At 39.4% G+C, this 24,577-nt stretch overlaps 1 protein-coding gene and 1 long non-coding RNA gene across 2 annotated transcripts in view; both read left to right on the plus strand.

Annotated features, from left to right (window-relative positions):
• usta (uronyl 2-sulfotransferase a) overlaps positions 1-24,577 on the plus strand; it is a 136,992-nt gene that overhangs the window by 60,687 nt on the left and 51,728 nt on the right. The window lies entirely within an intron of this gene.
• Positions 9,596-10,157, plus strand: LOC125802332 (uncharacterized). The gene is made up of 2 exons (XR_007439366.1): positions 9,596-9,950; positions 10,086-10,157. It is a non-coding gene; the product is annotated as an uncharacterized LOC125802332 (long non-coding RNA).

Below are 24,577 nucleotides of genomic sequence, written 5' to 3' on the forward strand. Positions count from 1 at the left end.
CAGCACTGCAATCACACTCGCAGTTTCTGTAGGAACTGCAATCTAGTTCCACCTGTTTTTTGTCCGGTTAACTAGTGCCGCAGTTTTCGAGATATCGACTTCGTTCAAAAGACAAAACGTGCGTCCTTATCGGGAATGGTGGGCTTGTATACAGCTTTCCGATCGGACTTACGTTTTTCGTAAAAACTTCGTAAGTGTGCGCTTTTTTGCCCATTGAAAATGAATGGGCAGAACTTTGCACGGCCGTGTACGTCACAATTTTTGAGATACGAAGATGAAACCAATTGAGGACCTGTAGAACTTATTGAGCTCTTTCCGAAAATATGCGTCACGAAACGTTACGACATACGAATTTCGTACGATTGTCGTACGAAATGGCCCCATAGGAATGAATGGGGCCATCGGAGGATGGCAGCTAGATCGAAGGACGGCAGCTAGAACTCCAGTACTGTGTGTAATGGAGCCACGGGTCAAAAGTTTGGGTACCCCGGCCAGCACTGCAATCACACTCGCAGTTTCTGTAGGAACTGCAATCTAGTTAGTGTGATTGCAGTAATGCAATCACAGTACTGATCTTCTTAAGTCTTATTCTTCTTCTTCTTATTATTATTATTCCACCTGTTTTTTGTCCGGTTAACTAGTGCCGCAGTTTTCGAAATATCGACTTCGTTCAAAAGAGAAAACGTGCGTCCATATCGGGAATGGTGGGCTTGTATACAGCTTTCCGATCGGACTTACGTTTTTCGTAAAAACTTCGTAAGTACGCGTTTTTTTGCCCATTGAAAATGAATGGGCAGAACTTTGCACGCCCGTGGACGTCGCAATTTTTGAAATACGAAGATGAAACCAATTGAGGACCTGTAGAACTTATTGAGCTCTTTCCGAAAATATGCGTTACGAAAAGTTACGTCGTACGGATTTCGTACGATTGTCGTACGAAGTGGCCCCATTGGAATGAATGGGGCCAATCGGAGGACGGCAGCTAGATCGAAGGACAGGTAGCTAGAACTCCAGTACTGTGTGTAATGGAGCAGCTATGGGATAAAACAGCATTAGGTCAAAAGTTTGGACACCCCGGCCCCCCAGTACTGTGTGTAATGGAGCCACGGGTCAAAAGTTTGGACACCCCGGCCCCCCCAGTACTGTGTGTAATGGAGCCACGGGTCAAAAGTTTGGACACCCCAGAACGGCCAGAGCAACCTAGCGTGCATAGCTGATTGATGTATTTGCACGTTGCGTAGCAACGTGCAAACACCATTTAATCAAATTTATGCATATACATCACCTAGCAACCACCTAGAAACACCATAGCAACCACCCCGGATACCATAGCAACACCTTAGCAACCGCCTAGCAACACCCTAGCAACCACCTAGCAACCACCTAGCAACACCTTAGCAACCACCCTGGATACCATAGCAACACCTTAGCAACCGCCTAGCAACACCATAGCAAGCACCTAGCAACCATCTAGCAACACCTTAGCAACCACCCCAGATACCATAGCAACACCTTAGCAACCGGCTAGCAACACCTTAGCAACCACCTAGCAACCACCTAGCAACACCTTAGCAACCACCCCGGATACCATAGCAACACCTTAGCAACCGCCTAGCAACACCCTAGCAACCACCTAGCAACCACCTAGCAACACCTTAGCAACCACCCCGGATACCATAGCAACACCTTAGCAACCGCCTAGCAACACCCTAGCAACCACCTAGCAACACCTTAGCAACCACCCCGGATACCATAGCAACACCTTAGCAACCGCCTAGCAACACCCTAGCAACCACCTAGCAACACCTTAGCAACCACCCCGGATACCATAGCAACACCTTAGCAACCGCCTAGCAACACCCTAGCAACCACCTAGCAACCACCTAGCAACACCTTAGCAACCACCCCGGATACCATAGCAACACCTTAGCAACCGCCTAGCAACACCCTAGCAACCACCTAGCAACACCTTAGCAACCACCCCGGATACCATAGCAACACCTTAGCAACCGCCTAGCAACACCCTAGCAACCACCTAGCAACCACCTAGCAACACCTTAGCAACCACCCCGGATACCATAGCAACACCTTAGCAACCGCCTAGCAACACCCTAGCAACCACCTAGCAACACCTTAGCAACCACCCCGGATACCATAGCAACACCTTAGCAACCGCCTAGCAACACCCTAGCAACCACCTAGCAACCACCTAGCAACACCTTAGCAACCACCCCGGATACCATAGCAACACCTTAGCAACCGCCTAGCAACACCCTAGCAACCACCTAGCAACACCTTAGCAACCACCCCGGATACCATAGCAACACCTTAGCAACCGCCTAGCAACACCTTAGCAACCACTTAGCAACACCTTAGCAACCACCCCGGATACCATAGCAACACCTTAGCAACACCATAGCAGATACCAGCCAGCACTGCAATCACACTCGCAGTTTCTGTAGGAACTGCAATCTAGTTATTATTATTATTCCACCTGTTTTTTGTCCGGTTAACTAGTGCCGCAGTTTTCGAAATATCGACTTCGTTCAAAAGAGAAAACGTGCGTCCATATCGGGAATGGTGGGCTTGTATACAGCTTTCCGATCGGACTTACGTTTTTCGTAAAAACTTCGTAAGTACGCGTTTTTTTGACCATTTAATCTAATTTATGCATATAAATCACCTAGCAACCACCTAGAAACACCATAGCAACCACCACAGATACCATAGCAACACCTTAGCAACCACCTAGCAACACCTTAGCAACCACCTAGCAACCACCTAGCAACACCTTAGCAACCTCCCCGGATACCATAGCAACACCTTAGCAACCGCCTAGCAACACCTTAGCAACCGCCTAGCAACCACCTAGCAACACCTTAGCAACCACCACAGATACCATAGCAACACCTTAGCAACCGCCTAGCAACACCTTAGCAACCACCTAGCAACACCTTAGCAACCACCCCGGATACCATAGCAACACCTTAGCAACCGCCTAGCAACACCTAGCAACCACCTAGCAACCACCTAGCAACACCTTAGCAACCACCCCGGATACCATAGCAACACCTTAGCAACCGCCTAGCAACACCTTAGCAACCACCTAGCAACCACCTAGCAACACCTTAGCAACCACCCCGGATACCATAGCAACACCTTAGCAACCGCCTAGCAACACCCTAGCAACAACCTAGCAACCACCTAGCAACACCTTAGCAACCACCCCGGATACCATAGCAACACCTTAGCAACCGCCTAGCAACACCCTAGCAACCACCTAGCAACCACCTAGCAACACCTTAGCAACCACCCCGGATACCATAGCAACACCTTAGCAACCGCCTAGCAACACCTTAGCAACCACCTAGCAACCACTTAGCAACACCTTAGCAACCACCCCGGATACCATAGCAACACCTTAGCAACCGCCTAGCAACACCCTAGCAACCACCTAGCAACCACCTAGCAACACCTTAGCAACCACCCCGGATACCATAGCAACACCTTAGCAACTGCCTAGCAACCACCTAGCAACACCTTAGCAACCACCCTGGATACCATAGCAACACCTTAGCAACCGCCTAGCAACACCTTAGCAACCACCTAGCAACCACTTAGCAACACCTTAGCAACCACCCCGGATACCATAGCAACACCTTAGCAACCGCCTAGCAATCACCTAGCAACCACCTAGCAACACCTTAGCAACCACCCTGGATACCATAGCAACACCTTAGCAACTGCCTAGCAACACCCTAGCAACCACCTAGCAACACCTTAGCAACCACCCTAGACACCATAGCAACACCTTAGCAACCGCCTAGCAACACCTTAGCAACCACCTAGCAACCACCTAGCAACACCTTAGCAACCACCCCGGATACCATAGCAACACCTTAGCAACCACCTAGCAACACCTTAGCAACCACCTAGCAACACCTTAGCAGATACCAGCCAGCGCTGCAATCACACTCGCAGTTTCTGTAGGAACTGCAATCTAGTTTTACTTGTTATCTTTAATTACTAAAAATATAAAATGTGCATCTATAACAATTTTAGAAGCAAGCTGTATTAGTGTGCTATTGAGTGCAACTTAATTTTTTGTATTTACTGTAAAATATCTGTAAACATTTGCTTTCACTATTTAAGACAGTATTGCAGAACAGCAGTCCAATATATTGCTTATCAGGAGTTTATGAGGTGGAATCCCAGACATCCTGTGGCCTAAAGACGCTAGATAAATATTACTGGCACTAATAAAACTGCAGGTCACCAGTATATCATCGGCTAACGCACTTAACTGACATACATTGAAATGAACATTCTAGAACCAAAACCAAACAAAATGTGAAAAATGTGTCCTTTTTCACTACAGAATAAAGTAAATAACCTTAATATAGATTTGTCTTGCTGCTTCAACAAAAAGCAATTACAAATCTACAATTGAAAAATATTTACTAAACACTTAACATTTTTGCTGCTACTGTCTAAACATGTTAATGTTCAGTTAACACTACAGTATTGCTTGGTATGAATTAATATGATTTTTTTCAGCTTTTCACCTTTCCCAATTTCAGCCAAATATTTGGTGAATCCATATTGATTGGGCTCTTATGTAAATAGAATAAACAATAGTATAAACATATCACTCAGATATGATCACGGGATTGTAAGCTTAAATGTGAACATTCTGGTATAAGCTTTTGATAGGTGTGGTTTGCATTAAAACCAATGGAATAACATTAGATATCATAATTAATAGCATCTTCACAATGCGATATCTGAGCTCATAAATCCTGGAATAAAAAATACAACATATAATCCTCTGGAGGTCCCAGGGTCTCCTACTTTAGTCCTTAGGGATCACTATACAGTACTAATTTTGCTCTATTCCAGCTGCCAGCACAACTGTCACTTCACTGTTCATTGGTTAATTTAGGTGTGCTGGGGGGGTGCTGTGTAGCAGACTGTCTCCAGGGACTCGATCGCAGTAGAGCATATTTAGATATTTGTGAATGCATTAGATTGATAAACAGCGCTGTAGCAGATCTCAGTTCATTCAGTTCTCTCTTCCTGTTCTAAAGTATAATGAGTGCACACTGAGTGTGTTTGAGAGACCTGTCAGGAATTTTCTTGCTGAATCTCAGCCCACAGAACAGCTCACGACCAAAGCCACAACAAGAGAGCTGATTCCAGGACTGCATTAGATAGAATTCATCCCTTCACAGCTGAACTCAGACCAGCCTTTCATCCCACACTGAAACCACAGCTGCACTGCCAGACAGTGGTGAAGGCAGCAGGCCCTGTGTTGTACTGTGTAATGAGCCATCGTGCCTCAGACCAATAGAAGTGTTTGAAGTTGAATTGCATGAAAAATGATAGATGAATGTAAAATAGACGTCTTTATGTACGACAAAAATGAAATGTTTTTTTTACACTGACGAGATTCATTGCTCTTACATTAAATCTTCCCGGAACTATTTCCTGAAAGATTAAAAACTTGCACTTAATGGCTGTTTAGACCGGAAATTAAATAAACAAAGTGTCTTCTTTGACTTTTGTACAGGACTACATGATCCAAACTACGCATTTGAAAAGATTAAAGCTTAGTTCAAGCTGCTAGAAATCTATAAAAACATCATTTTCTGCTCCAGTAGATAAGTGCTGTGCTCCAGTGTTCTCATTATGGAGATGGTTCTGTTATATATGTGGCTTATAGAGAATATCTGTTATTGCTGAGGACAAAAGTCTAGAGTTGTGTAAATAGGATGTAGTTGTTTGGGGTTACAGGAGGTGAGGTTGTCTCTGGACATTTTAATGCAGTACATAAATCACTGGGTTTGTAAACAAACTCAGTATACACTGATAGATATAAATGTAGTGTCCTGAGCTTCCTGTATGAACACACATTCTGAAAGTTATATATGTAACATGTCAACCACATCTTAACATGTTCACTTATTTATACTTACTGAAGCCTTTGCTATTAACACTGCAACTCTCACAATGCAGTGTGGCAGACTTAGACACACCAAGATAATATGTTACTAAGCTGTAAGTCTGACAGTACCTTTTTTTTTTATTAGGTTAGGTTTAAACATTTCTGATGACTGATGACATTTCTGAATACTTACTTAGCACTGTAATAATGTGTACATGTATGTATAGATACATTTTTAAACCTACATGCTGCTTTTAATAAAAATAAACGGTACAAACATAACATTTCAGTTGTATTTCAGTTAAGAGGAAGTGTAAAATAGGAAAATCACTGTCATATACCGTAATAGTTATTTACAGCTTTCTGACATAAGCAAATAGTCTATCTATTGAAATTCTCTCTGGCAGCTTCTGTATGAAGAAATGTAGAATCTCCATTATCCCATTTTAAAAATCACACTAAAACAGTAATTTAATTAATTTAATTAATTAAATTTACCTTGCAGCAATGTATTGTTGCTGTCATATAAAAATGATTTGTATTTAAATTATTAACCTTTTGACAATAGGAGGAAAAAATGGAAGTCAGCATAAATTATTTTATTTTTTATTTTTTTCACTTTATATTGGTTCATGAAATTTTGACTCAATTTAGAAAATAACTGACGGATTTATTCTGTGTATGTTGTGTCAAAAAACACAGATTTTTGTTGATGGCAAAAATATATGTAAGCGTATAATTTAGCATTTACCTGGGCGAGTTTTATACTTCTGTGTAATATACTTTAGATTTTCTCCAAGTGCCGCTTTCTGTTTACATGTATTAATATCTGATTTGTGTGAGTCAAACAGTCTTGTGATGTAAGCGCTCTGTATATTAGCTGTGTATAATAAACAGGCACTTAGATTATTACAAGAGGCTGTTGAAAATATCAGTCCATCTGAGAGACAGTGAAGAGACAACACACCCTCTGCTTTATTGTCAATAGACTGGCTGGAACGAACATACCACAACATTAATGAAACCATCTGTGTTACTGGTTGAGCTCTGTTGCTTAGACTAATATACTACACACACACATACACACACACACACATGCAGCAGAAGAGAGAGAATAAAACATTGGTATGATGTGTTTGTCACACTCTAGTGTAGGCTATGTACTTTCTCTTTTTGTCTGCATTTGCTTGTGTGCTATTGAACCCTTGGGGGCTTTTCTTTCTTTATCCCCTGCTCTGATGCTTTCTCTTCTACCATGTGGTTTGTCCATATCTGTGTACAGCAGTGAGTAATGATGATAGCAGAGGCATCAGTGGATGCCAGAGATGGACCTTTTCCTGAAGCTACATATGGCATACAGGGGTCCACAGCCCTGAGTCGGAATGAACTTTAACATGAGCCAAAAAAACATGGTTTGATACATTATAGTGTCACAGCACTCATCACTCAGTAAAACTACAGTCAACTACATTTCCATACAATGACAACATCATCCAGTCTGCTTTCAGGGAGAACAGTGAGAGTAAAGCAAACTGTAATCTGTCTCCTGGTTCAAGCAGTTAAAGTTATGAAGCCCGCTGACAACTGGATATAGATTTACTTAATTACTTTATTAACGCATTGTATAATATTTATGTTAGACCACAATAATTCGTGCTGACTTCAATATTGTTTGTTGTATGTTTGTTAACTGAAGTCTGCAATTGTGAACAATTCAGTATGATGATTTTGTGTAAAAGCATTTCTTATTTTTGGACAATATATTGTCCAAACAAAAATAGTGAGAGGCCAGTGGGTGTCTAAGGTGTCTATATACAAGTGCTCGGATAAAAATTAAAATTATTAGGTAATATGAGCCTAAATATAAATAATAAAAACACTATGAAAGAAACAGTACAATTAGTGCTGGACGATTTTCGTGATTAATTTGGTTACAGTTTTAATGCAATTTTCAAAATGGAGTAATCCTGATTTTACATGCTGTGATGTGCGGGGGCGGTGGAGCTGTGGGTCCGCCCCACGCCGTGACTCGCAGCCCCTGCCGGTCCCAGCTGGTCTGAATGAGGGCTGATTGAGAAGTCAGCTGAGACCAGCGTCAGCCCTCACTCAGAGAGATGCTACAGGTGAGAGGCAGAACGGACCCTTAAAAGTTAAGCGACTAGAGCCCCACTGGGCTGGCAAAGTTATATTTGGAGTTGTTTTGGGTGTGTTGGAGGGCATTGGAACCTAAATAAAGGTACGTTTTAAGAAAATTGTATTGCAAAGACACACCAACACGCCTTAAAACCAGCTGCAAGATAAACAAATGTCTGGTGCGTCATAGATCACTAAAATAGGGCCCATAGAATTAACTCTGTCTCTCCAAGTGCATAATGCTTTTTAACGTTATTCAGACTCTTATAGCATCTCTTTTGATGTGTTATCATAAAAACTCCTAGTGCACTAATGTTTTTTTGTTTATTAAAAATACAATTCATCTCACAGGCATACCCTTTTGTCTCCCTATTGCTCCTTTGACTAAAGAGTGTGTTTAGTAAATCGTAAATGTTTTCTGGTTGTTCCCAGGTGCTGTTCGTCACAGGGTTAAGTCAGGACAGCTCTTTGTTCTGTTTCTCTGTGGAAACGTGGGAGGCAATGATGAGGAAAGCAGACTATAACATGCGGAACCTGCAATTCACCTAAAAAATACTGCTGTTTTGTGAAGAAAAAACACAGAGACTGGTAGGAGGAAAGAGCTAATCTTAGTTCAATCTCCTGGGTAATTAGCAGGCTTTTGTCAAGCTGATAAAGTCTGAACTGGTGTGTCTGTTTTTTATTTATACTATCTCCCCTGGTTATGTCTGCTGTTGGTGTTTTGCCTCTCTTCTCAGCACTGTACTTAAATGACCTGGGCGAGCTGTATTTAGCTGTGGCCCTCGGGTGCAGCTCAGAATCAGACGTCAGTCTGAGCTGGAAGGCCTCAAATCTCTTTCCGAGCCAGGCCGGAGAGAGGGTTCGCTTTTAATTGCTGTAAATACCACTGAGGATGTTGGCTTCCTCACACAGGAATGAAGTATGAAGCTGTGCTCAGCAGGTCTGCACATTTACTGTAGTCTACTAACCAAAAAATTGACTGCTGCATGCCAAAGTCCTGAAAGGAGATCATCATAGGATGGAAGGAAGTTAGTTGATAGATGTGTTTATAGCAGTTTTTCTTTTTAACCTCAAATGTAACCAAGCCTAATTATTACTACCAGAGCTACAATGCTAGCATAGACAATGCAGTGGAAAATTAGCATTGTGTGTCATGCCTGTTACCCTTATGCACTGTTACATGAGTGGATAGAGACATAGACACAGTAGGACATCCACCCAGATCCTCTGTAATTTTCTGAAAAGGTTCACGATTAATATTATGTTTGTGCAAGCAATACTGCACAGTGGAACAGTGCACCACCCCCTTGACTCTTTCATGTCATTTCAAGGTAGTGATATGTGAGTTTGGATTTGCCTTTCTTATCACCATAAGCATATACGCAGTTTTTTTCAGTCGAATGTTTCTTAGCAGACTGAATACAATTGTTATATAGGAAAAACTATTTTATATTTCTAGATTTTATTATTGTGATTATTGTTTCCAAACTATCACTTTAGGCTAATACAGTGTGTAACTGTCAGAATGCCATGTTAATACGGATATTTTTGTTTATTTATCATTATACATTCATTGTTGTTTTATTTCATATGGTTGTTAAAAAAGGCTAAAAATCTATACGAAAAGGTGTAAAAATGAGGGTAAAATGTGTTAATAAATATACGCCTCTAAAATAATATTTGGTTAAAAAGAGGACTTTTAGTTTAGTGTTGCTTTACTGTGGAGCGTAATGAGTCACGTGACGCGAGTTAGTTAGGCGGGTAACTGGAGAATTATGGGTCAGAACTAACTTGGAGGCAGAGAGAGAAGACTAACTTAGCAGCAGAGGGAGAACAACAATTAAAGCTAACACGAGGTCTAAAGGCGCACACGGTAAATGTTTGTCTGTTAAATACTGTTTAGTAATGTGTTTAATATGCCTTTTTTCAATGAATCTTGTGTTTCGAGTTGTACACAGAATTGTTGTGCTAGCTAGCATATACTGAACGGTTGCTTTGTTTTGTGTAGTTTTCACGGTGTCCGATGAAGGACCAGAGAGAGGGAGAGAGAAAAGGAGAAATAAACCTTCAAAAGACATCAGTATGACTCGTGGCCATTATTCCATTAGACCGGTGTAGCTACACAGTGTGTGTCAACTGGTTACTTCCTTTAGAAATCTTTTAGAAATGAATCTCTGGTCACTATAATTAACTTGACTTCACACAACTTCACGTTAACTCAAATTATTTTATCTTATTTAAATCACATACAAAACAACTTTCAAAAAGACTAAGAACTATTGTTTGAAGAACTGTGAAGTTAGGCAGAGGTTTCTGTTTGGCCTTGTGGTTGCAAATACTGGCATGCAAAGTTACAGGACTCTCAGCCAGTTCCAGACCATCCTCAGGACATAACACATACACATACAGAGCAGGACTTTTTGTATTATTTAACTCCCTCTCTCTTTCATTAGCTATTACTTGTTTCTTATTTTGTCTTTCCTTTTTTCTACTGTTTCTTTATTCAGCTTATCAACAGTTAAGGTTTTGTATTTCATACTTCCTGTTTTTTATGTGTCTCTATCCACTCATGTCCTCTGGCCTCTTATTATTTAGAGAGTGTTATGGACTGGAAAGAAATGAGTTCTGGAAAAAGCTATTGGGATTCTCATTGCTATGAAGTGTTGCTGTTCACGTATGTGCAGTCTGAACATGAGCAAAGCTGGAGTAAAATAAATAGAAAGATCAACTAACAGCATGTTCTTGGTTGTGGGGAAACACCATTTGTTTCTGTTCAAGGAATGCATTTGTTCCTGCTAGGATAATCTCTGCATGTTTGAGTGTATTTTGTTGCATTATGACTAATCCAAACCTTACCTGGAACTTTCCATGCTATTTTTAATAGTGATAACAATAGCTGCTACAATGCGTTTGTGTATGTACATATGTATGTATGTATGTAGGAACATTTCTGAGTAAAAGAAGTAATAATACAATAGATGCAGACATTACATTATTAAAATGGTAGGACTGCTGTGGCTATTGTTTTATGCAAAAGTACATAAATTGCACAATTTCTTAAAACCTAAGGGAAGTCAAGATTGTTTATGTAGCACATTTCATACACAGAGGTCATTCAAAGTGCTGCACGGACTCCACGTGTTTGTGTAAAAGCCTGGAGTAGATCAAATCCATCTGGGAGTTGTCTGAACACCGGCTTTAATCAAAGACCATAATCATAGATCTAATCTTTTTGAAAAAATGCATTACCATGCCTAGAGTCAAACATTGGCTGACACTGGAGTTTTTCCACTTCTTAAGGTCTATATAACAGTTTCATAATTGCAAAACAAAATACTTTACTTTGAGGTTAAAAGAAGCATTATAGAGAATTGAAATTTCCTGTTCCTGATATAGATTATGAGCACCTTGAGATTATCCTTTAGAACATGCATTTTTGGACAAACTGAGAGATAAGTGAAAGAAGCATATGAACTGAGGAGTAAGGTTATACTGGATTTTACATGAATAAGGTTATGCAGTTATGCACTTCTGGCCAGTGCTGTCCGGGCTACTTCATAGTGAGGTCCATAGTGAGCCTAGAGTAGCAGACATGCTATTCTCCCTCAGTCAGAGGAGCATTACACGGATTTGTACGTTAAAATGCTACGTAATGCTGCTTCCTTAACAAATATTTTATTCTCACTTTTGTTCAGATGTACGAATGCCAAAAAAAAATCATATGGCCAGTGAAAGAGTGCATTTCATCGTAGCTGTAATGTGGTAGCACATCCCTCTACCACAGATGTAAATAGCATCTCTGAAATGTGGTCCACACAGGTATATTTTCCAGACATGCATAGTGGTTAATAACTAGACACACCTCATTGGTGACTATGTGGGGGGCCTTGACTGGGCCAGAAGCGTCAGACAAGTGTGGCAGATTAGTAGGGGTATTTTTATAACCATGTGATCATGCCTATGTTTTATATGAGGTAATATGCCACATTAAACTTCTTTGCCATTTTTGTTGAAAAACTCAGCATTGCTCACTTCTTTAAAAAAAAGAGACATTGAATTCTTAGTCAGGGAAATTAGGAATTATTTATTATAAGCACACATTAGCTAACGTCTGCTGGTATAAAATACCATAAAATTACATGTCCCAATTAAAAAACATTGTCAACGGAACTCAGCGCCCAAAAATGTTCAATCTTCAAAATATAAAAAAAACAGAGTTTGTACAGAAAAACATGGAAAAGTCAGGGAATTTGAAAATAGACTTTTCCAGGCCTGGATAAGACAAGTCAAGTAGTTTTATTGTCAATACTGCCTATGTACAGGACATACAGATAATTGAAATTCATTACCCTCCTTTCAGAAAGTTACAACAAGATACTTTATGTACAATACAACACGAAAAACTGTAGACATACGTGAGACAGAAGACAATAGCGCAATAGTGTAAGTAGTGTAATAGTGCAAGTATGAACAGAACCCGTATAAGTTTTTGAAAAATAAAAATAAATTGGGTTTACAAATCTTTGTGTTTCAGTTTATTGATGGAGAAAATCTTTTCTCAATCTAACAAATTCACATCATCTGATCATCACATCAGCTCAGAGTTAAATCAGCAATTTAGTCCTACACAATGGAGCTCTCAGGATCTGATACACATTTTATTATTAAAGATTGTATGTGAAAATTGTATCAGATTTGTTTTAGACCTACTATAATCACATGATTTTTTGTTTTATTGTCCATGTCTGCACTCATATTCTAAAAATAGTATGGTCATGGACAAATCATGGACATTTTATTGGTAAAAAAGTGTATGAACTCTAAAAAAAAGGTAATACTTACATTGATACTTGATACTTAATACTTTTTCATGTGCCTGCCATTACAGCTCCATTACTTTATATTACCAGCTTGCATTGTAACCTGTTCAGCTAACAACAACAAAATGATGTCCAGAGCTTCTGGAGACTAGCCAAGGCAAAGGTGTGTGATGTACATCCTAAAACACTATAGTACAGTGGGAAAAAATGAGGTCAAATCATTATTTAAGTATTTAGTTATGTAAGTTTAAATACACTATATGTGGGACTGATATTTACCATGTGTTGAAACTATATTTGGGTCAAAACAGTTGTAGGTATTTTGTGCTTCCCACATAGGAACTCATGACCCATAATGGAAAAAATGTTGCCAGCGTTCACGTTGAATTGCTGAATTTAAAGCTATCTTTACTGCCTTTGCAAACATGGTCATCACCCCAGGGTGTTTCTGAAAAAGACTCTGTGATCCTTCATTCAACTACTGATGTTTAAACACGAACAACATGAAGCTGCAACACACCCTTGCAAAGGACTCCTCCTAACTGGTTTAAAACCGCAGTTTTCTTAAAGAGAAAAATTATCCTTTATGATTTTGTAACATAAATGAGACAGTTTACATATGGGATCATGGTGAGACTTCGGGAAAATTAACCCTTAGCAGTGTTCTTTGATGGTCTTTGAGTATTTAATATACACTGCCTGGCCAAAAAAGGTCACACACTAATTTTCCATTGGACCTCCTTTAGATTAGATTGCAGATTGCTTTCACATCATTTTCACAATTTTATTCAGTTTGACAACATTTATTTCTTTCCTGAGCTTAATTATCTTATGGTGCCGGTTCTAGTTCCGCCTTTCAGGAGAAACAACCAATCAGCTTGCTGGTTTTGCGGAGCACAGAGGAGAGTCAGCCCTCCCTTGCTGTGGAGGAGTGCGCATGTGCTGTAGCCATAAAAAGAGGAAAATTTGTCTTTTTTTGTGCATTATTGAGTTGAATGTTATAAACTGAACAAGTTTTTTAAATCAGATTTTATCCGTTTTTTTTATCAAATATTTTTCTGAAATGGTAAACCGACATTTGTTTTCCAGTATATTCCCCAATTAAACAGATGGAAGGCTGGTCTTGCATGACTTTAAATTTAAGTTAATTGATTCTTTTGGTATTTAACCCTGCAACCACTAATACAGTTTTTGGTTTTCTGCGAAAAAAATACTGGTTAGCTCTGTCAGCTCAGCTCAGAAATACTGATTTTCCTTAGATTCTTTTGAATAATACTGACTTTTTTCTTTACTCCTGTTGCTTTTTAGTTTCCTATAGTTAACCAGATATATATTTTTAAGATCATTTAATTTGACTTCTAATAGTCATGTAATGCTGGTGGACCTGTAACACAGTTACATGCAATTTGTTCTGCATGGTTAAGAACTACAGGCACCAGTCAGGCCAGTCAACTTCTTTTTTTCTTACGTCTCTGTGTGCATGCCTTTACTCACACAGTCACTCTACGTTTTAACATGTTAAAATAAATACAGGCATATGTATATGCTACTTTTTCAGCTGCTGTACCTCTACCCTCTAAAGTAGTTTCCCTCAGTGTGAGAAACTCTGTACTACATGAAGGAAAAGCTTTCTGGAGGTTCAGTCTTGTCAGTGCTTACTTCATAGCCACCTGTGACAGCTCAACCAGGCTTCAACTTGCTGAAGGCTTAGACCACGAGCTTCTGTGACAACAAAACATTTCCATTACTCTTAAAAAAGAAAGCGGCTCCCCAGCGCTACTGCATTTGGCACAGAGTGACAGCGGCAACCCCATAGAATAACAGTTATGGGTGGAGAACACAAAATCCCCCCCTTGTCATTATGCTGATGGTTTAAACCAAGGGGCTTAATGTTGGGCCACTCCTACATGGTAAATCAGAGGTTACAGTAATGTTCAACCACACACTGCCAGAATAAGTCTTATAGCCCTGCATACATGAGCCGAGTGTATATACAGACTCACACGCCCAATGTAAATCTGCTCGGAGAGAACGTAGCAGCTGCAGATTGTCGAAGATAGTAAAATAGAATTCTCTGAAGTTATACCACAGTGTGCGTTTAACCACACGCTGTAGGGTTAGTGTGGGGTGAGTGATGCAATGAGAGAGGAACCCCTCTGCCATGTGGACAGACACTCAGACACTGTCCTCTGTGAACCCTAACACAGCACAGCATACATTACAGAACGCGTGAGAAAATGCTGAAAGGGGAACTCCACCTTTTTTTTTTTTTTTGCATAATTATATGTTTAGGTCATTCGGTGTGGTTTGGTGTGATGTGTCCTGTTTAAGAGAAACTTGTCAGAATTGTTTAAAATTAATTGCAAAATTGGTGATTGCAAAATTGTACTTTATTTCTGAAATCTCTGACATAATTTCTGTAAAAGATTCCCTGTTTTTTTTTTTTTTGGTACAACGCTTGGAATTTTATACCCCACATATTTGTATAACAATTATCATTTGCATTTATTTTTAAATAAACAGGCAATTTTGCTGATTTGCTAGAGGCAATATAGCTATGGTCGATTATGTCATTGGTTAAACTTAGGCAAAGCTACCACTCCCTTTTATGGTTATGATTACATGCTTTGTTAACCAGACCTTATTTTCAGCATTTTGCTTTAGGCTATTTATGTGGGTGAATGCTGTATCGGAAAGTGTGTGTATGTAAATAAACCCCATGTCAGACCTTTGTCTCTCTTTGTCTCTCATTTTATTCTTCTCATCTTTGCACTTCCTCTGAAGAACGCCTTGAGAAACCACATTCACTGTCTTTTAACACCATCTTAATCTTTCTTAAAGAGCAGACAAAGCTTTAATAGCAGATCATGTTCAAAGCAAATATAACTAAATACAAAATAATAATAAAGTTCATAATTCTAGATCATCTGCTTAGTTAAATCCTGGTGGAGACTTTTTTTGGGCAGGCAGTGTACATTTGGGCAACAATGCGCCATTTCACACCAAACCACTCTGATGTCTTCATTTTAGGCATCTCACAATTATAGAGAACTTTTAAATTACTGGTGGAATTCTCCTTTAAAAAGGGAGGGCATAAATACACACAATTATTCTTTCATATTACCTAATAACACATTTCATATAAGCTGTTTCTGGGTTATCTTTTCACAGGCTTCAGTAGCTGCTCCAGCATGCTCTGACATTTGTCTTTCAGTGCAGATCTATCACTTTCTTGAAGCCAAAGCAAACACATCTCCACTAGCAGCTGGGAATGTTTTGATGGACCAATTGTTTTCAGATAAAACATGTCGATTTCTCCACTACTCAGGCTGGACCGAATGTTCTCAGAGAATACTTTAACACTTGAACTTAAAAGATCGCTTTGCTTGTTTTGATGACGCCCAGAGGGTCTGCAAGTTTCTAGAAACCTGTCAGCCCTATTTAACCCTGTTAGTTACCTATTAACCCCTAGAGCTGTGGCTTATAATATGGCCATTAAAAAGGTGACATTTGAGCTGATTAGTATTCTTTGAAAAAAGGTCTGCATCTTCAATAGGACCAAAAATACATTAAAACATTGGGCTTTTAAAAGACCAATTAGGGTTATATTTTCAGTAGTAAATGATAAAATGATCATTGTGTTATAAAATGTTATAAGATATTAAGAAAACATGGAGTAAATTCTGGCAGTGAGTGTGACAGATGGAGAAGACTAAGAGCTCAGAAACATAAAAAACAGATGCTGAGCTGCTACTTTTCTCCTGAACAGGTAGCTAGTTAAGCTAATTTAGCCAAGTTATTTATGATGACCACTAGGTTATCTTACTAGAGACAGGATTTTTTTTATTAATTTAGAGTGTTTGCATTCATATCGGTGGTCTGTGTGCAGCAGGCATAACAAGACAGAGGCTACCTGAGAGAGCTAGCTAGGTTAGCAAGGTTAGCTAAAGTGATCTGGCTAACACAGTCATGCTACACATGCTAATGTGAACTGCAGTCAGTCACAACAGAGGAGCACACATGTCTGATTAGAACCTTGATCAGAAACCTGAAAGTTATACTCTATATTTACTCAGTTTATCTACAAATGTGTTTTTTATGTTGAATGATTTGTTGCGTCCAAAACGAGTAAAAGTAAACGTTATTCCTAGCAGCTAGTCTAGCTATTTAGATGTTTATTTCACTGACTTTGCTTGACACATATCTGAGATCCAGATCAGGCTGCAACAAGTTAAAACAGTAGGCTATAATTCAACATAGATTTATATGTGTTATCTGCTAAACTAAGCAGTTTATTACTGAAATCTCTTCAACTCTAGAGTTTATATTTGGAGTATTGTGTTTTCTTCTGGACTAGGCTAACGCAGCTAGCAGTGCATAAAGCGAGAAAGCTTACTGCAGACAAAGTTACTTAAAATACACATAAGAAGGTTTGTAATGTTGCCATGGTGGATTTTATTAAACTTTTCTTGCACTTGTTCGTGTAGGTTCATTACCTCAGCTTAGCAACCTGAGTGAGTTTTGCATCTGTGCAGAGGTGGGCGGGGCAAAATTGCACTGCTGTAGCAGTCCACATGCATTATAACACACTCTTATTAATGTTTCTTACACTAATGGTTCTTACTGCTCCTCAAGTAGCTAGGCATTAGGAGTGTATAGTGCTGCACTGTGAAGTCACATTACATACTTAGTATGCATAGTAGTAAGCCAAGATTCCTAAAGACTACTGAGCTGTTGTAGAGAGAACCTACCATATACAGTTTTATAAAGGCCCCAAAATGTAAACATCAACACAGTGAAACAGCTTGAAATATGTCTTTTTTTATAATACAATTGTGGAAATGGAAAAAAACATGAAAAACAGTGACACAATTATTGTGTTATTAAATTGTGTACAGAAACAACATGTCTACTCAGAACTCAGAATCTCTGAGGCAGAAGCGCACTGCTGCCAGAATCTGAACTGAGTCACGGCATGTTTACGGCAAAGGTTTGAGCACTGGAAATGATGTCATTAACTCCACTTCTCCTTTTCCCTAAAACTAATTTTCCACTAAATGGACTAATGTGAACAGTACACAGATTTCTACACTCCTTCCCAATGATTCATCCAAGTGTTTGCTTTTATCTTTAAACCACACTTTAAAACACTCCTGCAATGTCAGGGTCTACATCTTTTTGTGAATCTGTAAGTCGTTGATATTAGGCTTAATAAGGAAGCTAATTTATTGTATCTCGCTCTCTCAATCTCCTATTGACCTACAGTGATATTGTTTACTTCAGGTCAGCAGTGAGAATTTTATGCCTTTCTGTATAGAATGCTTTGTCCTTGAGAATGCTTACCTTGGTTCAACACTGAAACACAGAGTCCCGTCTTTTGTTTGAGCTGCTCTCCAGTAATTATCAAAGCATTCTCCACATCGCAATCTCCAAAGAATGTTCTTTATGTGGTCAAGGCTGAAAATGGCAGGTCAGTTGCTTTTGTACTTACTTAACTAGTTGGCTGGACAGCCGGTCTTGCATGGCTTTTCAATCCCTCTCAGTTGTATTTTTGGCTTTCTTCATCTTAAAGCCATACTTAACAACCTTAGCAATTTCATAACGCAAATTAAACATTGCATGTCGAAAGTATAGGTTTATGAAATTCCGATGCAAGCTGCAGCATTCCAAACTTCAGCGAGTTATGCTCTGTTTGTTTATTTCAGTGTTCGGTGTGCATTGCAGCCATGCTATTTGGTACTCCAGCATCCCAGCTTCATCTGTTCCTTTTCCTATTGTGGCTTAATCATGTGTTATTAATGATTCCCGCATTCATTAATTAGCTTTGACAAAGCCATTGAAAAAAAAAGCATCACGATTTGAGTGAAAGCCAAGAGAACCCTGCTGGTTTAGTGTCTTGCTGTACTTTTCATCCACATTTATGTTGAGGAAATCACACTAATCATTGCAGCTGAAAGAATACTGTTTATGCTTTGTGTCCGAATCTGTTTTGGCCTGCTGATTATTTCCGGACCTGGCAACCGGGCACTGCTGGCGTAGTCTGGGAATCTGACCTGAGAGGCCTGAAGCTTGGCTGACTAATTACTGAGTGTGTTAATTTGCACTCCAGGATTGTGGGGCTCTAGATCAAGCGGCTGAGGAGTTCAAAGCAGGCCAAGATTGTTGGTCCTTTTTGAGGCTAAAGGTTAGTAAGCTATTGGATACTTCAGGAGATCACTGATCAGAGCCTGCAAACTGTGTGTACATTCATAAGAGAACAGAGAGTGCGTTCAGGGACATCTGAAAGACCAAAAACTTTACTGCATAACTGGAAGCATTATTGGACATAGGGATGTTTAAATACACAATTGTTTTTCTTATAGTCCATTTCTATTGTTTATATTTCCTCTAAACTATTGGACACATTTGCTGGTATTTATGAATATATCTTTTAGGACCACCAGTTAAACCAGCGTAAACAGATTTAGCAGTTAGTAAACCTAAGCAGCCAATATAGTGTTGGTCTAAAATTATAGTCATCCTCATGACTCATTTTAAATTCATGTTCGTTATATAAATACAAGATTATGGCAAAACTGCTGTTTATTCTTATAAAATGTGAGTGGTTGCTATGGCAGAATGTTACAACAGTACAATAATGATAATGCATTAGTAAACACGCGGGTTGGACAATGAAACTGAAACATGTCATTTTAGTGTGGGAGGTTTCATGGCTAAATTGGAGCAGCCTGGTGGCCAATCTTTATTAATTGCACATTGCACCAGTAAGAGCAGAATGTGAAGGTTCAATTATCAGGGTAAGAGCACAGTTTTGCTCAAAATATTGTAATGCACACAACATTATGGGTGACATACCAGAGTTCAAAAGAGGACAAATTGTTGGTGCACGTCTTGCTGCCGCATCTGTGACCAAGACAGCAAGTCTTTGTAATGTATCAGGAACCACAGTATCCAGGGTAATGTCAGCATACCACCCAGAAGGACCAACCACATCCAACAGGATTAACTGTGGATGCAGGAGGGAGCTGTCTGAAAGGGATGTCCAAAAAAACATAAAATCACGGCAGAATTCAATGTGCACCTCAACTCTCCTGTTTCCACCAGAACTGTCCTTCGGGACAATAAATAATTGTGGTCTAAAACCAGGTGTTTCAGTTTCATTGTCCAACCCCTGTAAGTCCTCCTGTATTAAATCTTATATCAGGTACAGTGCAATCAGTGTGGTAGAATGCAGTTTTTTTCCAGAGTAAATTTGATTAGTTAGGTGTCCTGAGAGATTGATGCAAACTTTAGAGAAGTGACAGCTAAGCTGCTCTATTTGGTAAGAATTTGCTCTATTTTTGTAAGAATAAATACATATTAAAAAAATACTGTCTCATATCTCCAACATGTCTCAAAAGAGCAAGTTTCTTAAGGATCAGTCTGGGCTCATTTTTTTCAGCAGGATAGGACATTGTTTTGCAGGGGTTAAGATGGATTTTATTTAAACTTGAAAACGGTCTTGAATCCCAGTGAAGCCAGGGAAAGCATAACTGGGTTTCTTGAAAAAGGAAGGCTTATTTTCTCCTTCAGTTAGTAAAAAGTGGTTCTAATCAATGGAGGTCTGCTAATCTAAACAGCTTTAATCCATTAGTGCTCTCCTCCAAGTGTGTTCAGATGAGCTATGACACTGTGTCAGTGGAATTTTGAAAAGTTAAATGATGTAATGAATGAAGCATGTGGTGCCACTTTTATTTGTAAGTTTTTATATAATATAAATTAACAAGGAACAGCTTGGCATGTAAGTTATGACTTCTAATCCCACGTTTTTTACTGCCTAGAACTTTGTAATCCATATTACTACAGTCTCCTTTTGTTCTTTCCACATTGTATTATCTGGAAGATTATTATTGAATTTATTCTCTATTTTTGGGGTACTTTCACATATCCAGTGTTATTTAGAAATACATTTGGCTCATATTTGTGAACGACATAGTATTTTTCTTCATTCTGTCCTGTCATAAACCCAGATGTGCTTTGTCTGATTGCGTGTGGCGATCAATGTGGCAGCTGTATGCATTTACACGAGCGCAGCTCTGAGAGAAATGAGTTCCATCCATTTAACACATGGGCTGCTGATTGATGGCGGGTGATTGAGATAGTAAGCTACTGTATCTCTTGTTTCTCCTGGCCTGATTTTACAGCACACAAAATCCTTGCCTTTTTACACAGATTTAGGACCGGGCTAAACTGCCCGTAGCTCAACTTTGAAGGGAGTGATGAGACAGAGCCATAGGAAAACTAATTTGTCACAGAGTTCACAGCTTGGGATGTGTTTAGACAAGTAGGAGAGGAAGTTGGCTCTTCCTAAAAGGTTCTGTGCATTAGCATGCTTTACATATGATTCTGAAAAGCTTTCCTGAGGAGATGCGTGTGGATTTTGAGTATGTCTAAATATTCATAAGGCTGTTTGCTGCTCTGTGCTGCCCTGGGGGCTGTGCTTGTGTTCCAGTCAGTCATGCTGAATTCAGTCAGGACAGAATGAAAAAAGTTCAGTGAAAGAAATAAAACAAGAATTTAAGTTGACTGGCCATTCCTGCCTCGGGTTGGCCCACGCTGTTTGACTGACACCTCTGTGTTTGTTCTACTGAGATCATCTTGCATTCTACTGTGTCAAGAGGATTTTACTAGAGTGAAATGTCAAATATCTGTGTGTGTGCGTGACCACAGTGACAGCAAAATATTAAAATGCAACCTCCTTTAACCTTTATGTAGCAGAGGCTTTAGGTGAAAGCATAGTAGCATATATTAGGACTGCATGGTGAATATAGTTGTATTAAAAGGCCTGGGCATCCCGGGTCAAATAAAACGTTTTATTTGAAAATTTACAAACATGCTAACATGTATTTAATTTTTGTTTGCAAACATATAAGAAAGAACAAAATGGACCAAATGAAGTGGTAGTGCCATTTTCTGTTTGGTAGGTCCAGTGTAAATAAAATCCTGTCAGTTTTCTCAGATGCAAGCTAGGCATAAAATACATTGGGCTCTATCTTACACCCTGCACAAGGTGTGTTGTGATTCTAATGCATTATTTAAAAAAAACTAGTTTAGATTTTCACCCGATTTTAACAGAAACGTCATGATAATAATAATGCAATCCATATATTTAGGATTGACGTGAAATAAATAATCCTGGACAGATATTTAACGGGAAATGAGAACAGTGTAAATTTTCCTTTTTTACAATCTACTACAACTTGTACCCTGGTGGTCCATACGGCCCTAAAATAATATCACAATATTTCAGGATATTTTTGCACAAATGATATTCAAATATGCTGCTGATATTATTATGTAGGATACAATATGGCACAGCCCTATTGGACTCCCCTGATCCTCCATAAAGTGAAGTAGTAAGTGCGTGTACACAGGTGTTCTGTCAAGTATGTTCATTTACCTTAATTCTTTTTTCAATAAATGATTGTTTGAGAAAATAAAACTAGCTCATACATTGTGTTTTTCCTCCGGCATGTTCAGAGCATTGCACAGCCACTTTCCCATGCACACAATTCATAGATTTATTCACATCTGAACTGACACGATGATGCGACTCACACACATCAACACTCGAGGAATGCGTGCCCCCACCATCGTAAGTCATGTATCCGTCCATAGCTCTTCCATCCTCTCTCTCTCTGTCTCTGTCTGTCAGAAAGTTCTAGATGTGCTGAGAAGTATAGCAGCTCTGTGTTGCTGGACAGGTTATGGGTTCAGAAGAAGAAAACCGTGCTGTCTCCGATAGCGCCCCGCGTTAGCCGTTAGCTGCTGTAGCCAGTAGCACTGAAAGGAAGGCACTGATTCTGGTGTGCCATCTGCAGCAGGAGGGAGAAAGAGATCTTTGTGTGAGCGAAAGAGGGTCTCACTCACAGATACTGTAAAACAGGGGGCAGATAACACAACACACACTTAAAGAAATTTATGTTTGAACACACATTTCCCCCCCAGTTCATGTTTGTCTTCTTAGTGTTTCAAATAGAGGTGGCATATCAGTTTGATGGCATATATGTTTCTTGCACATGCAGAATAGAGTTATGTTAGCAAGCTAAGTGTCTATGTTTACTCTCATCACCCATAGAAACCAGAGAAACACGGTTGGGTGCAGGGTGTTGCATGAGCAAGGTGACCTCTTGGGTCACAGCTACCATAGAGGTCAGTCTGTCTGTTACGTTTTATCTAAGCATACTATGTATTTTTGAATGAGTAACAACAAATAAAATTAATTTTATTTTCAATAAATTATGTAAAGTGTGTCCTTTTGAGGATTATTTCACAAATTTTACTTTCATTAAACACAATATGTACAAACCAGATTCCAAAAAAGTTGGGACACTAAATATGTGTGTGAATAAAAACTGAATGCAATGATGTGGAGATGGCAAATGTCAATATTTTATTCATACTAGAACACAAATCACAGATCAAAAGTTTAATCTGAGTAAATGTAACATTTTAAAGGAAAAGTATGTTAAATCAAAATTTCACAGTGTCAACAAATCCCCAAAAAGTTGGTACAAGTAGCAAAAAGTAGCTGGAAAAAGAAAATTGAGCATATAACGAACAGGTGGAAGACCAATTAACACTAATTAGGGCAACTGACAACATTGGGTATAAAAAGAGTGTCAGTATCTCTCAGAAGCCAAGATGGTAAGAGGGAAAAAAGCTTGCTCAGACAGTACCAGAATGGTGTTACCCAGCATAAAATAGCGAAGACTTTTAAGTTATCATCATCAACTTCGCATAACATCATCAAAAGATTTAGAGAATCTGGAAGAATTGCTGTGCGTAAGGGTCAAGGCCGTAAAACTCTACTGGATGCTCGTGATCTCCAGGCCCTTAAACGTCACTGCACCTTAAACAGGAATGCCACTGTTAAGAAAATAACAGAATGGGATGTCATGTCATCCGGACCAGAGACGACAAGGATAACCCAAGTTGTTATCAACGCTCTGTTCATAAGCCTGCATCACTGATGGTATGGGGTTGCATGAGCATGGCTTGGGCAGCTTGCATGTCTGGAAAGGCAGCATTAATGCAGAGAACTATGTTCAGGTTCTAGAACAGCATATGCTCCCATCTGGACGTCATCTCTTTCAGGGAAGACCCTGCTTTTTTCAACAAGATAATGCCAGACCACCTTCTGCAGCAATCACAACATCATGGCTACGTAGGAGAAGGATCCGGGTACTGAAATGGCCAGCCTGCAGTCCAGATCTTTAACCTATATAGAACATTTGGTGCATCATAAAGAGGAAGGTGCGACAAAGAAGGCCCAAGACGATTAGACGGTTAGAGGCCTGTATTAAACATGAATGGGAGAGCATTCCTATTTCTAAACTTGAGAAACTGGTCTCCTCTCTCCCCAGACGTGTGTTGAGTGTTGTAAGAAGAAGGGGGGATGCCGCACAGTGGTGAAAATGGCCTTGTCCCAACTTTTTTGGGATTTGTTGCCATGCAATTTTAAAACAACACATTTTTCCCTTAAATTGATACAATCTCTCAATTTAAACTTTTGATCTGTGATTTGTGTTCTATTTTATATAAAATATTGACATTTGCCATCTCCACATCATTGCATTCAGTTATAATTCACAATTTGTTTAGTGTCCCAACCGGTTTGTAATATGAAAAGAAGGTTGTA

This window comes from Astyanax mexicanus, chromosome 1, assembly GCF_023375975.1.
Source record: "Astyanax mexicanus isolate ESR-SI-001 chromosome 1, AstMex3_surface, whole genome shotgun sequence".
NCBI classification, from domain to species: Eukaryota; Metazoa; Chordata; class Actinopteri; order Characiformes; family Acestrorhamphidae; genus Astyanax; species Astyanax mexicanus.